This window comes from Mesocricetus auratus, unplaced genomic scaffold (assembly GCF_017639785.1).
Source record: "Mesocricetus auratus isolate SY011 unplaced genomic scaffold, BCM_Maur_2.0 Super-Scaffold_100047, whole genome shotgun sequence".
NCBI classification, from domain to species: Eukaryota; Metazoa; Chordata; class Mammalia; order Rodentia; family Cricetidae; genus Mesocricetus; species Mesocricetus auratus.
Window position 1 is genome coordinate 1,305,819 of NW_024429224.1, and position 13,028 is coordinate 1,318,846.

The window sequence follows — 13,028 nt, forward strand, 5'->3', positions numbered from 1 at the left end:
CCTGAAGTAAGACTGCCTCCTGCCTAGCTACCTGCCAGCTTGGTGGAATATTCTTGGCCCTTACTCTTCATGTCACCTTACCCTAGCCTATGATTCCCATCCCCTACCTCAGCCCTATGTAACTTCCTGCCTGTTGCAATAAAATGAGATCCTGCTTCGACAGACTTCTGACTCAGTGTGGTTCTCTCCAGTAAGTAGGAAGGGGTCTGGGATGTTGACACTCACCATCCTGCTCAGCCTCAGGAAGAGACCGACTGGACCGGCCTTCCCCAGCCCTACCTGCCGGAGGAGTGATTACATATGGAAACAGTTTTAAATACAGAGAATATAGTCAAATATATAAATGTACAGAATAGAATCAAACATAGAGAGAGAGAGACTGTGGTACTTGATCATGTATTACCTTATTTTTCTTATATTCAAACTTGGTCATTATAGGCCAGGGAGCCCTTCATCATATTACATGGTATAGCAGTGTGAACTCACTGAAGTATGAATCATTCATTTATAATGAATATTTTCTTATTTGTCTGCTCTAGAGGGCATATAGACAGGTTTTGTTTGTTTTTTAAACTACATGTACAGGCTACTTATACATCATTCTAGGATAGCAAGGAGAACGCCACAATTCAGCTCTAGTGTTGTTTGAGACAGCGTCTCACTGTGTAACTCAGGCTGCTCTCAAACTCTTGGTCTTCCTGCTCCCATCTCTTAAGTTCTGGGATCACAAGCACTCACCATCATGCCCCAGCCACAATTCATATTAACAAAAGATTGGATAAAGAAAACACAGGGCACTCATGTAGCAATGAGCAGCCACAAGAAAAGAATCCAGGACTTATTGGAGAACTGGCTGACTCTAAGTCTGGGACAGGGAAACACAAGGGGGACCCACAGTGTCTGATGGCCACAGGGACACAGTGCACAAAACATGGCAGGGCGTTCCTGGATAATTTAAGCCTCCAGATAAATGCTAGCAAAGGGTTATAGCTCAGGGAACAAGAGTCTCCAAGTCCACACTAACACGCATGTGCACACATCAATAAGGAGTGAGAACGCCAAGTCCACACTAACACGCATGTGCACACATCAATAAGTGAGAGTCTCCAAGCCCACACTAACACGCACGTGCACACATCAATAAGTGAGAGTCTCCAAGCCCACACTAACACACATGTGCACACATCAATAAGGAGTGAGAGTCTCCAAGCCCACACTAACACGCATGTGCACACATCAATAAGGAGTGAGAGTCTCCAAGCCCACACTAACACGCATGTGCACACATCAATAAAGAAGTGAGAACGCCAAGCTCTCCTCTGAAGCGAAACATCACCAGCCAATTGAACAAGGGTTGGTGGCATTCTGTGATCAGCATTTGGCAAGCACTGTCACCATAGCAGAGTCTGGCAAGGATTAATAATAAAGGCTAAAGCCAGAAGCGAGAAGCTGGCAAAGAACCTTCCTATGAGATGCTTACTGATTAGGAAGCAGAAATAATCTTCGCTTTGGAACAAGGCACCCATCACCTCAACCAAATGACTAAAGTTGATATCCCTGGTAATCAGACACAGGGACACTGGCCACTTCCAGATGTGATACTCCCAGGCAAGACACAGCTTGGCTTCTGTCATGGATTCTGAATCCAGTAGTGAGGAAACCTCAGTCAACCCTAGACTGACAGGCAGCCACCTAAAGTTAGCCTGTGCTCATCAAAATGTCGGTCAATGGACACAGATATAAAGTTCTTCCAGGAGAGAGACCGAATGACACACAGCCGAGTGAAACCTACGATCCAGAATGTAGAGGGAGCCTTCCTCCATCTATCTCGGTCCCACTAGACCGGTTTCTCTCTGCTCACCTGGTCCCCACAGCCGCTACGAAATAACCACTCAGAATTAACATATATTTATAATTGCTTGGTCAATGTCTTAGGCTTCTTACTGGCTAGCTCTCTCTTAATTATTAACCCATTTTTATTAATCTGTGTATCACCACATGTCTCCATCTATCCCAGAACTTTCTTTTCTGTACACTATTGGGATAATTATGAAAAAAATCTGAATGGGAAGCAACAAACAGGGGGAGGAGCAACCAACAGGATTGTTGAGAATATCTTCAAGCCATGTATCCAGTAGGGAGCAGTGTCTCGAGTACACGAGGGACACAGACAACTCAAGTTGCCTGTGCAAGCATGGGAGTCTGAGTTTGGACTCCCAACACCCACATATAAACCAGGTGTGGGGTTGCAGAGATGGCTCAGCTGTCTTTCCAGAAGACCTGGGTTCAATCCCAGCACCCGAATGGCAGCTCACACCTGTCTGTAACTTCTCTGTTCTAGGAACACCGACAGCCTCACACAGATGTACGTGTAGGCAGAACGCCAATGCACATAAAATAAATAAATTTTTAAAAATCCAGGCAGAACGCCAATGCACATAAAATAAATAAATTTTTAAAAATCCAGGTGAGATGGCACATGTCTGTAACACCAGTGCTGGAGAGGCAGAGACAGGATCCCAGTGACTAATCTACCCGAAATGGCATTAGGATTCAGTGAGAGATCCTGTCTGAAAAAATAAGATGGGGGAGTGGTTGAGAAAGACATCCATCCAAAGTGCACACCTGCATGCACAACCCCAGGACAAAACAGCACAGCTAACTAATGCAAAATGAAAACACAGTAGCACGGCTAAGAATCTGAATAGATATTTCCCAAACGGCAGGCAGGGTATTGCCAGGTAGGCAGGGGAAATGCTCATTACCACTAACCAGCAAAGAAGTGCAAGCTAAAATCTTTATCAGCACACTTGTCAGTCTGGCTGTTACCAGGGCAATGGAAAACGAGCACTGTGGAAAGCAGCAGAATCATAATTTCTAAGGTTCCTCGCAGGATTAGAAATGTGACCCTGCAGTTCATTCACTGGGTCACACGAAAAGGAAGTGGAAGCAGTGTGTTGAGAGTTTCCTGAACTTCCCTGTCAGATGCAGCCCTGGACATAACAGCCAAGACAGGAAACTGCTGAGATGTCCATCAACAGATGAGCGCACGGTGTGGTATACATTCATAATGGAATGCTAGTCAGTCTTTAAAAAGAAAGAAATCTCGCCAGTTACAATAATCCGAATACACCCAAGGGACATTATATCCAGTGAAAAGAGACAAGTGGGGGAGACAATGCCACATGGCCTCCCGCACGCACAAAGGGCGTGGCGTTCTGGAAGTAGAGGGCAGGTTGGTGGTTTAGTAGGGAAGATGGGCAGGGCTGGGGAAATGCCAGGCAAAGGACACAGAATTCCATCAGAGTACAATCAAAAGGTCTGCTTCAAACACGGTGAAGGTGATGGTTTGGATCTGTTTGTTGAAGGTTTGGCACAGCTAGTGGGAGATGGCCGTACTTCTAGTTAGCTCATCAGGGTTGGGCTTCTGGAGGCGATAATAGAACCCTCCCTGTCTCTCTCTATTTCCTGGACATCATCAAAGAATAATTTCTCCCATCACATACTTCTGCCAAGATGGTCTACCTCACCACAGGCCTGCGGCAATGGAACCAGCCAAAGCTGGACAAGGACTTCAGCAGCTGAGGCCAAAACCCAGGGTCTTAGGGCTCCTGTTGCTGTGATAAATACCATGACCAGAAGCAACGTGGAGAGGAAAGGGTGTGCTTGGCTCACGTGTCTTGAGTTGCAGTCCTCTGAGGGATGCCAAGACAGGAACTCAAACTGGATGGGAACCTCCAAGAGGCCATGGAAGTTTGTTCCGTCAGCTTCCTTAAAGCACTCAGGGTGCCCCACCCACAATAGGTTGGCCCTCCCCCATCAATCACTAATTAAGAAAATGTCCTATAGGCTTGCCTACAGCCTGATTCTTTGGAGGCATCTTCTCAATTGAGGTCATTGCCCTTCAGATGACTTTAGCTTGTGCCAAGCTGACATAAACTAGCCATCTCACTCGATCTCTTTTCCTTCTAAGCCCGTGACTACAGCAAATGACAACGAGTGGGTTTTGAAGGTTACTGAAAGTAGCTTTTTCATGTGTGTGTGTGTGTGTGTGTGTGTGTGTGTGTGTGTGTGTGTGTGTGTGTGTGTGTGTGTGTGTGCGCGCGCGCGCGCACGCGCGCGCGCATGTGGATGCAGTGTCTGTGGAAGACAGAAGAGGGCATCAGATCCTCTAAAGACAGAGCTACAGGGAGCTGTGAGCCACCCAAGGAGGCTACTGAGAACCCAACACAGATCCTCGGCAAAAGCCATGCCCACTCTTGACTGCTGAGCCATCTCTCTAGCCCTGAAGGTAGATTTCAAGTGTTGTCATCGCAAAAAAGTGGTCCATACATGAGGTGATCTACATAATTAACCTGTAATTACTTCCAATCTATAATCTATACTTGTGCTAAACATATAATTTTATCAATTGATAAAAAATACATTAAAATATTATAAGTATCTTTACTAAGTCTTCATTGAATTTTTGAGGGCTTTGCTTTTTTTATGTATTTCCTATAGTACTGGGGAATCAACTCAGGGCCTCACATATGCTAGGTAAGTGCTCTACCACTGAACTGTGCCCCCAGCCTCATAATTAACATTTTGATGTGAAGATTTAATAAAATTAAATGTGAATATTTGTTATAAATATACTACTCGTTGTTCTTTGTTCTCTATATTGCCACGTATAGGCATACAATATGTTTATATACTCTCAATATACAGAAATACAAACACTGCATATACACTGTATATATGTATACATCTGCAATACATGTGTTCTATATACTACACAAAGAATAACATGTTGTATTATGTATGCATACATTTACACATCTGCTGTGTGGACCACACATACAGCTATTCTGGAGATGATTCCTAGTAATTGCAGTAACAAAGCTGCAGCTTATTTTAAGAGACTGCGGCCTCCCATTCTGTGACCTCAGCTTGCTAAAGTCATGTTAAATGAAGACTGATGATCTGCTGTCTTTAGCGCTATCACTAGAGATAGCTACTTGACTAAAATAATTTTAATACATCTATAGCTTCACAGAAACTCGTGAATTTAATCCTCTGGTGTTAGTTTCTTTCCTTTTGCTTGCTTTCTTTTCTCTGTGTCTCCCCAAGGAGACACCCCTGCTGTGTGGTTGTCAGTACAGCCGGAGCGTCCTTCTGCCCCTGTAAGCCCTGTCTCACGCACTAATACGCCCGCAAGTGCTTCCCAGTGTATGCTACAGCATATTCTTACATATAAATTATTGTTGTCTTTCAGCGTATGTCCCTTTCCTCTTAACCATCATTTAACACAGCCACAGTGAAGAAAATAAACCACACTGATGCCTTCTGTAAAACTAAAGGTTAGGCATTGCTTAAAATTTAAGCGCAACCTTTTAATTCTTTCTTGCCATTGTAAACACCCCCAGCTGTCTCCTCAGGGAAATGAGGTTACTTTAGTTGGCCGTGGGACGGCAGACTTTGGACCACTGTGAGTCTCCTCCTGTTTGGTGAGGTTTTGTTGGAGTACAGTCATGCGCATTTACTCATGTATCATCTCTGGACCCTGCACAGTACAGCATCGGAGCTGAGTGTGACAAAGGCTCTGGGATGTCTAAACTAAAATCAATTCCAGCTACTCAACTTCTGCACAGAAAATAAACACACGGTACCATTCATGCTACTGCCATAAAAAAGAAAAAGAAAAAAATTACAACACTGCATTATCAGCTCTAGTAACAAACGTGTCCATCACAGGACAGTTTTCAATATGCATTTGAAAATCCCCTGTCAAATATGTTGAGAGGTCTAATAAACCTATAGGTGTGTGTGCCTGTATACCACATGGAGGCCAGAAGAGGGCATTAGGTTCCCTGGAACTGGAATTACAAATGATTGTGAACGGTGACATAGGTGCTGGGAATTGAATCTGGTTCCTCTGGAAGAGCAGCTAATGTTGTTAACCACCAAGCCATCTCCAGCCCCAATGTTTACATTTGTTTCCAAGGTAATTGTCTCTAGACCTGGAATTTGCTAAAATTTTCTCAAAATTAAGTTTTATTTCTATGCCTTTGCATTGCAGATTTTATCTGATCTTTAAGAACACACAGTTTTGGTATCTGGTAGGTCATTGTTCAAAGCATGATCAGCCACCCATTGGCTATTCATTATCAGCTAAGTACCAGAGTAAACCACCATCTTTGCCGGTGACTAAACTCTAGAAGGCTTATGCTTTTCACTTATAAAATGTAAGAAGTGGAAAATGTGTGTATAGTATCCATGGGTTGTGGGAGAGTGTGTGCTCCGCATCCATCAGTAACCGGTGTTGTCCATCCTTTCTTACTCTTACTTAAGAGAGGATAATACTATACAGCTTGGGCTGCTGCCTCAAATTCAAGATCCTGCTGCCTCTGCCTCCCAAAGGCTGGGAGTACAGGTGTGGTGCACCACCATATCTGGTGTGTTTCTTCTGATAACCAAAGCAAATGGATAAAACTAATTATAGTAAAATGGAATAAATTGTGGCTACAATTACGTTGTGGATAGTGTTGGATCCATGTCAACTTCACAGTTTTGATAACTATACTGGGGTTGTGGAAGAAAAAAAAATGCCCATATATGTGGGAGATGCACTCAGAAATGTTTGGGGAATGTTGTGCATATATCTTACTCTCAAAGGGATAGACAGAGAGAAGGAAAATGGGGTAAATGTGCTGAAATAGTGACCTTTGGAATTGAATGAAGAGTTTGTAGAAATTGTTGTATTATTCTTACAGTTGAGTCTGAAATCACATCAAAATGAAAAGTTAAGGAACTTGGGACATGGTTTCAATGTAAGAGTACTTGCTGTGCAAGCATGAGGACCTGTCTATGAATTTCCAGCATCCATGTAAGCCAGGCATGGCTGCACATGCTACCCCAGTACTCAGATGAGGCTGGAGATGGGGTGATTGTCGAGAGCTTAGCCAGGAACAGAGAGGTCAAGTTTCAGGAGAGACCCTGCCTCAAGGGAATAAGGTGGAGAGTGACAGGGCAAGACACCAATGTCGTCCTTTGTCCTCTGCTGACACATGATACTACATGGGGGGGGCAATGTTAAGACAAAGCATAGACGTGTTGCCACGGATTCATCCTATCCAAACAAATGCTTCTGTCACCTTCTCATCCCTCTAACAATGTGCAGGGGTGTTTTTTCAGAGGGCAGGTGAAGGGATGCATAACTGGGTGAAGGGACGGGACCAGAGGCACCTGTCACTAATAAGCCCAGGCATTCAATTGTGTCACCATTCCAACTGCATTTCTCCTTTCATTCGAATCATCCAAGGTGCAATCACATGGAAAAGCCTAGAACGAGAAACAGAGATTCTTCATTTCTTTGGAGATGAGGAGAGAAAACACAGGACAATTTTCATAATTTCCTTTTGAAACAGCCACTGAAGTCAAGGTTGGCTCCACTGTTTTCTGGAAAAGACATTAGACATCTCTGCTAAGTGACTCAGATGCCAACACCACGATTTTCTTTTTTCCAAAATGAGACAAAGGGATACAAATTGAAGGGGAAGAGTGACTTTACTTGCTTTGGGAAGCTGGTTTCCTTGACCTATAAAACAGTATCTCCTGGAAACCCCAACTGTCTGCCTTTCTCCTGTCTCCTCTCTAAAAGCTTGCCTAGGAGAGAAAGGCTCATCAAAGCCGAGTCCGAGTGGTCTGCTCATCGCCATACTTCTCACGGCAGATTAGCACTGAACAGTGACCTGATTATAACAGCTGTGATTTAAAACACTTAATGTGTCTGAGGGAGATTGGAGTTTAGAATATGGAATAATAATGCTCCCTCAATTACAAGTTATTTTATTAGGCTGTTGGAGTTGGGGGCTGTCTCAGGACAAGATAGAGATCTCAACACAGCTAAGCCAAACCAGGGTGCAGTGTGGTCAAAATGTAGTACTTGCTCTTCCTCCCTCCTAAGTGACGAGATAGAAAAAAGTGAAATAATTCCTCTCAAGGTGATGAATCCATTTCTGTACTCTCCCCAAACCACAAATACCCAAAATGCTAAGCATTAATTTTTTAAATTGTATTTATCTATTCAATGTGCATGGGTGGTGGTGGTGGTGGTGGTGGTGGTGGTGGTGGTGGTGTGTGTGTGTGTGTGTGTGTGTGTGTGTGTGTGTGTGTGTGTGTGTGTGTGTGTGTGTACCACATGTGTGCCTGGTGCCTGAGGAGGCCAGAAGATCATCAGAGCCCCTGGGACTGGAGTTACTGTTCACAGCCCTGTTGGTGCTGGGAATTGAAGCCGGGTCCTCTAACCCCTGAGCTAAGCATTCTTGGCTTATAAACATTCTAGACATAGATTTCCATCTAACACTGCAAGGCTATTTTTAGTAGTCATTCACTTCATACATGTCTGAGCATTCTCTTCACTAAAGTCCCTTACTGGGGACACAGCTCTCTAGAGATCCCAGCTTAGCAGGGATGGCAGAATAGGGGTCATTTCTGTGGGGCATTCAGTGTGATTCACATTGTAACTGGGTGGTGCTGGAGGAGCAAACTGAGGCTTAGACTGAACTTAACTGAGGGCACACTTAGAAAAGAATGAAGAAAGGCTCTCAACCTAGGCCTACCTCAACACCCAACCTTGGACTCAACAGGGAATTCTGAAAACACAATGTTTGGGGATGTATGGGGTCTTATCACTGAGAAAGAATGCAGAATTGGAACCCAGAAGACAAGAGTAGTCAAGCCAGGGCTGATAGTATCTGTGTCAGAGATGAAGTAGGCAGGTGGCACCACAAAAGGTCTTTATACCCTCGTGATGCCAACTTCAACACACGAAAAAGATAGGTCTGGGTGGTGTGGGCGGGTAACCCTGGGAGGGGGACTCAGGTGAGAAGAGGTGGGAGTCTTTCTGGATGACTTTTGGGGGAGCCATGGGAAGAATGTATTTGCTTAGCCACTACCTGTTTTTCTCAGCCAATCGCATCGCATACCTGACCCCATCACTGACCCAGAAATGGGTGGGACAGGGATCAGGAGGGGAGTGAGTCCCCTCCACCTACAGCTCTCCTGCAGCCTTCTCCATCAGCTCCATCATCTACAGCTCTCCTGCAGCTCTCTCTATCACCTACAGCTCTCCTGCAGCTCTCTCCATCACCTACAGCTCTCCTGCATCTCTCTCCATCAGCTACAGCTCTCCTGCAGCTCTCTCCATCAGCTACAGCTCTCCTGCAGCTCTCTCCATCACCTACAGCTCTCCTGCAGCCCTCTCCATCACCTACAGCTCTCCTGCAGCCCTCTCCATCAGCTACAGCTCTCCTGCAGCTCTCTCCATCATCTACAGCTCTCCTGCAGCCCTCTCCATCATCTACAGCTCTCTCCATCATCTACAGCTCTCCTGCAGCCCTCTCCATCAGCTACAGCTCTCCTGCATCTCTCTCCATCAGCTACAGCTCTCCTGCATCTCTCTCCATCATCTACAGCTCTCCCGCAGCTCTCACCATCAGCCAGGGCTCTGCAAGTTCCGGGCTGCAGACTCCAGCATTAACAAGATGATTGATTACCTGAGGTCCTGGGTGCCCCACATGAAACCTTACAACAACAGTGGTTTGCAGAGTTCCAGTAGGAAGTTTTGTGAAAGCCCAAACCCACAGAGTTACAGATCAGAATTCAGGAGCCTGTCTCCGGCCATACAACCCTGAACATGCCCGATCTCGTCTGATCTCAGAATGCAGACACCTTAGTGATGTTCTAGTCTTCAGCATCAGTGAAACAGAAGGAGGTACTTTTCCAGTATCCCATGGTCAGTGAAGACATAGAGCAGACTTGAACCTTGGTCCCTTGACTCTGGCTCACTGTTTTATTTCAGGTTCAATGTTGGCGTGAGAGCTTTCCTTGGCCAGTCCATCTCCCACACTGCACACTCTGTATTACCCACAATGCCCATGCTGAGCTCTCTGCAGCTCGCTGCTCTATCTCTTTTGGACCATCCATCACCAGTGTCTTGGTTTGGGTTTCTATTGCTGTGATAAAGCAACTTGGGAGGAAAGGGTTTATTTCATCATTCAGGGAAACCGTGTCAGAAACCTGGAGGCAGAGGCCATGGAGGAATGATGTGTACAGACTTGCTCCTTCTGGCTTGCACAGCCTACTTTTTTATGACCCTCAGGACCACCTGCCCAGGGGTGGCACCACATTGATCATTAATCAAAACAATACCTCACAGATTTGCTGACAGGCCAAGATTAAGGAGGTATTTTCTCAATTGAGGCTCCCTCTTCTCTGATGACTCGAGCTTGTGTCAAATTCATATAGGGGCTAGCAGCACACTCAGTGACCTCCCCTGGGTTCTGGGCATTTATATATGTGCTCTTGTATATGTAAATGTCTTCTGAGACTAAGAGAAATCATGCCCGAGTCCAGAGTGTGTCCAAGTCCTGGGCACATGTCATCAGAGGCCACAAGACTCTGGGAAGTCACTCCACATCCAGAACCTCATGGAAAGGCAGCAGGATCAGCACCTCAAATTCTCAAGTGAAAGAAAGGAGGGATGGAGAGATGGGTGGGTGGGTGGGTGAATGGATGCTTGGGTGATCAATCACCCTTCCAGCAGAAACCCAAGGGCAAGGGCATTTTCAGCTTGTTTGGTAGTCCTGGAACTTGGCAGGAGGTAGAGCTCAGTAATGTCTACCACAGGGGTGGGTGCATGAGTCCAGCGGAAGCTACATATCCCTATTTACATATATAGGAGCATAAGCCTGCCATTCTGACCCCTCACCTCTGCCTCTGCAAGCAGCAGATGATGGGAGCAGCCAATGCTGAATGAAGATAAAACAGGCCATGTGCATGAAAAGCTCCCAGTCAGCATGACACAGGTGCCAGCTGTCACTTGGGCTAATGCAGGGGACCTAGGCAGACTTTCTCAGGTCCAAAGAGGAGCAGCAATTTGAGCTGGAGATGATATCATCATCCTAGGAAAAGCACCAGCTGGTAAGCAGGGACCAGGGACAGCATTAACCATCTCAGCAGGAGGTGACAATCTATTTTTGGAAATGAAAAAGGGAAATTTGAAGCAGATGGGGGATGAAGTCATGCCTTTGAATCATCTACTCTGATATCTGGGTTCATCTACTCTGATATCTGGGTTCCCCTCACTTCTGTCTCCAGTCTCTTAACTCGACACCACCACTATGAGCATCAGCCTCTAGGAATGCTATGTGTCAAAAGCAGATAACATCCCATTCTCTATGGCTGACCCCTCCCTTGCTGCAGATGGGAGGATGGACAAGACCAGGGCAGGCTGACCAGTGAGTGACTGCCTGGGCATCTCACTAGATGGCATTACTTTGCTAAGACTCCAGTGGCCCAAGTCTGTTCTGCATTCTTGGGAGATCATGCTGATCAGAGAGGCCAACATCAATGGCCAACCTCCCAAGGGATAAAACCTTTCCATTCAATTAGGCAGACACACTTTGTGCAGATGATCAATAAGTCCATCAGACTTCGAAGCAGGAGGAAAAGGGAAGGAAATGCAGTCACTAACTCAGGTACCATACAGAAAACAGTGCAGTGAGATTGGCATCTGCCCCACATGTGGGCAGAGAAAGCCTGGTGGAGAAAGAAAAAGCTTGGGGTTTAAAAAATTATCAAGACTAAGGCAGGTGTAGAGGCACATACCTGCCATCCCAGCACCCAGTACTGGATGTAGGAGGATCAGGAGTTCAAAGCCATCTCCAGCTACCTAATAAACTGATAAGACAGTACTGAGAGCTAGAGGTGACACAAAAGATGAAGTCACAAGCTCTCAGCAAACACATGGCACACAGGGAGATCAAGAGACTGCTGTCTAAAAACCAAGCATGGTGCTGAAAAACAATAGCTCAGTTGGTAACATGCTTGACTCACAAACAGGAGGACTTGAATCCAACCCTCTAGAACCCATTAAAAAAAGATGAGCACAGAGAGCCCACATGACATGTAATCTAGCACTAGGGAGGCTGAGGTCAGTGAAAGACTCCACCCCACAAACCACAGTGGATGCACCTGAGGAATGACATAGAGGTTGTCCGCTGGTGTATACACGCACGCTCACACATGCACACATTTGCACGCACACACGCGCACAAGAACAGCAAGTCACAGAGTAAGTAAGTAGAAGAAATTGGGGCTGTGTGAGGTGAGGCTGCAGGGGTGGGGAGGACTCTCCAAGGAAAGTCAAGGAGCTTAAACTGCATATTTTGAACAAACTGTTGGTGACCCGAATCCAGGTACATCAGCATTCTGTCTCCATGAAGGGCATGGTCCAGTTTCACTGATTACCTGTGGTAATGCATCCTTACGAAAATCAAGATGGAGGAGGGAGGCAGGTTGCTGCAGTTCCAGGCTACACGCCACCGCTGCGGGGCACCTCAGTGGCAGGGGCTGAAGACACATTCAAAGCCGGGAGCAGAGGGAAAGAAACGCATGTGTGTGCATGTGCTCGCTCACGCTCAGCTGGCTTGCTCTCTTTTGGACATTCAGGATCCCCCAGCTCAGGGAATGGCGTTGCCCACAGTGGGCTGGGTCTTGCCACATCAAGGAAGACAGTTGAGACGGTTCCCCAGTGGAATGCCACAGGTCTGCCTGATGTATACAGTCTTTCACTGGGTGAGTCTTGTGTCACACTGACAATTAAAGCTAGCCTTTACAGACAACCATGCAAGTAATTAACTCCCCAGAAGGTTACTGGATAAAAGACACATGGTTTTTTTTTCCTTTTTTCCTGCCTTTACTCTGACCCACTTAGAGCTTTACTTTCCCATTTTAAGCCCAGTGGAGAGCATTGCCCTCTGTTTTCTGAAACAATGCGTTGGCTCCACCCTGGGGCGCTGAATCATAAGTGCTAACTTAGGAAGGCAACTGCAGGGGGAACCGAGCTCTCACGCTCAATGGTTCTCTGCGAGAAGCTGCAAGACATTATTGAACAGGATTTTGGCTTTATTCACTAAAAATAAAAATAAAGTCTTTGCTGAGAAATACAAACTCTTTCACCATAATAAATGCTGTTTTGATAA

The 13,028-nt window shown here is 45.8% G+C and overlaps 1 protein-coding gene across 5 annotated transcripts in view; it reads right to left on the reverse strand.

Moving 5' to 3' along the window:
- The window catches only part of Ttll11 (tubulin tyrosine ligase like 11), a 244,964-nt gene that overhangs the window by 177,833 nt on the left and 54,103 nt on the right, over positions 1-13,028 (reverse strand). The window lies entirely within an intron of this gene.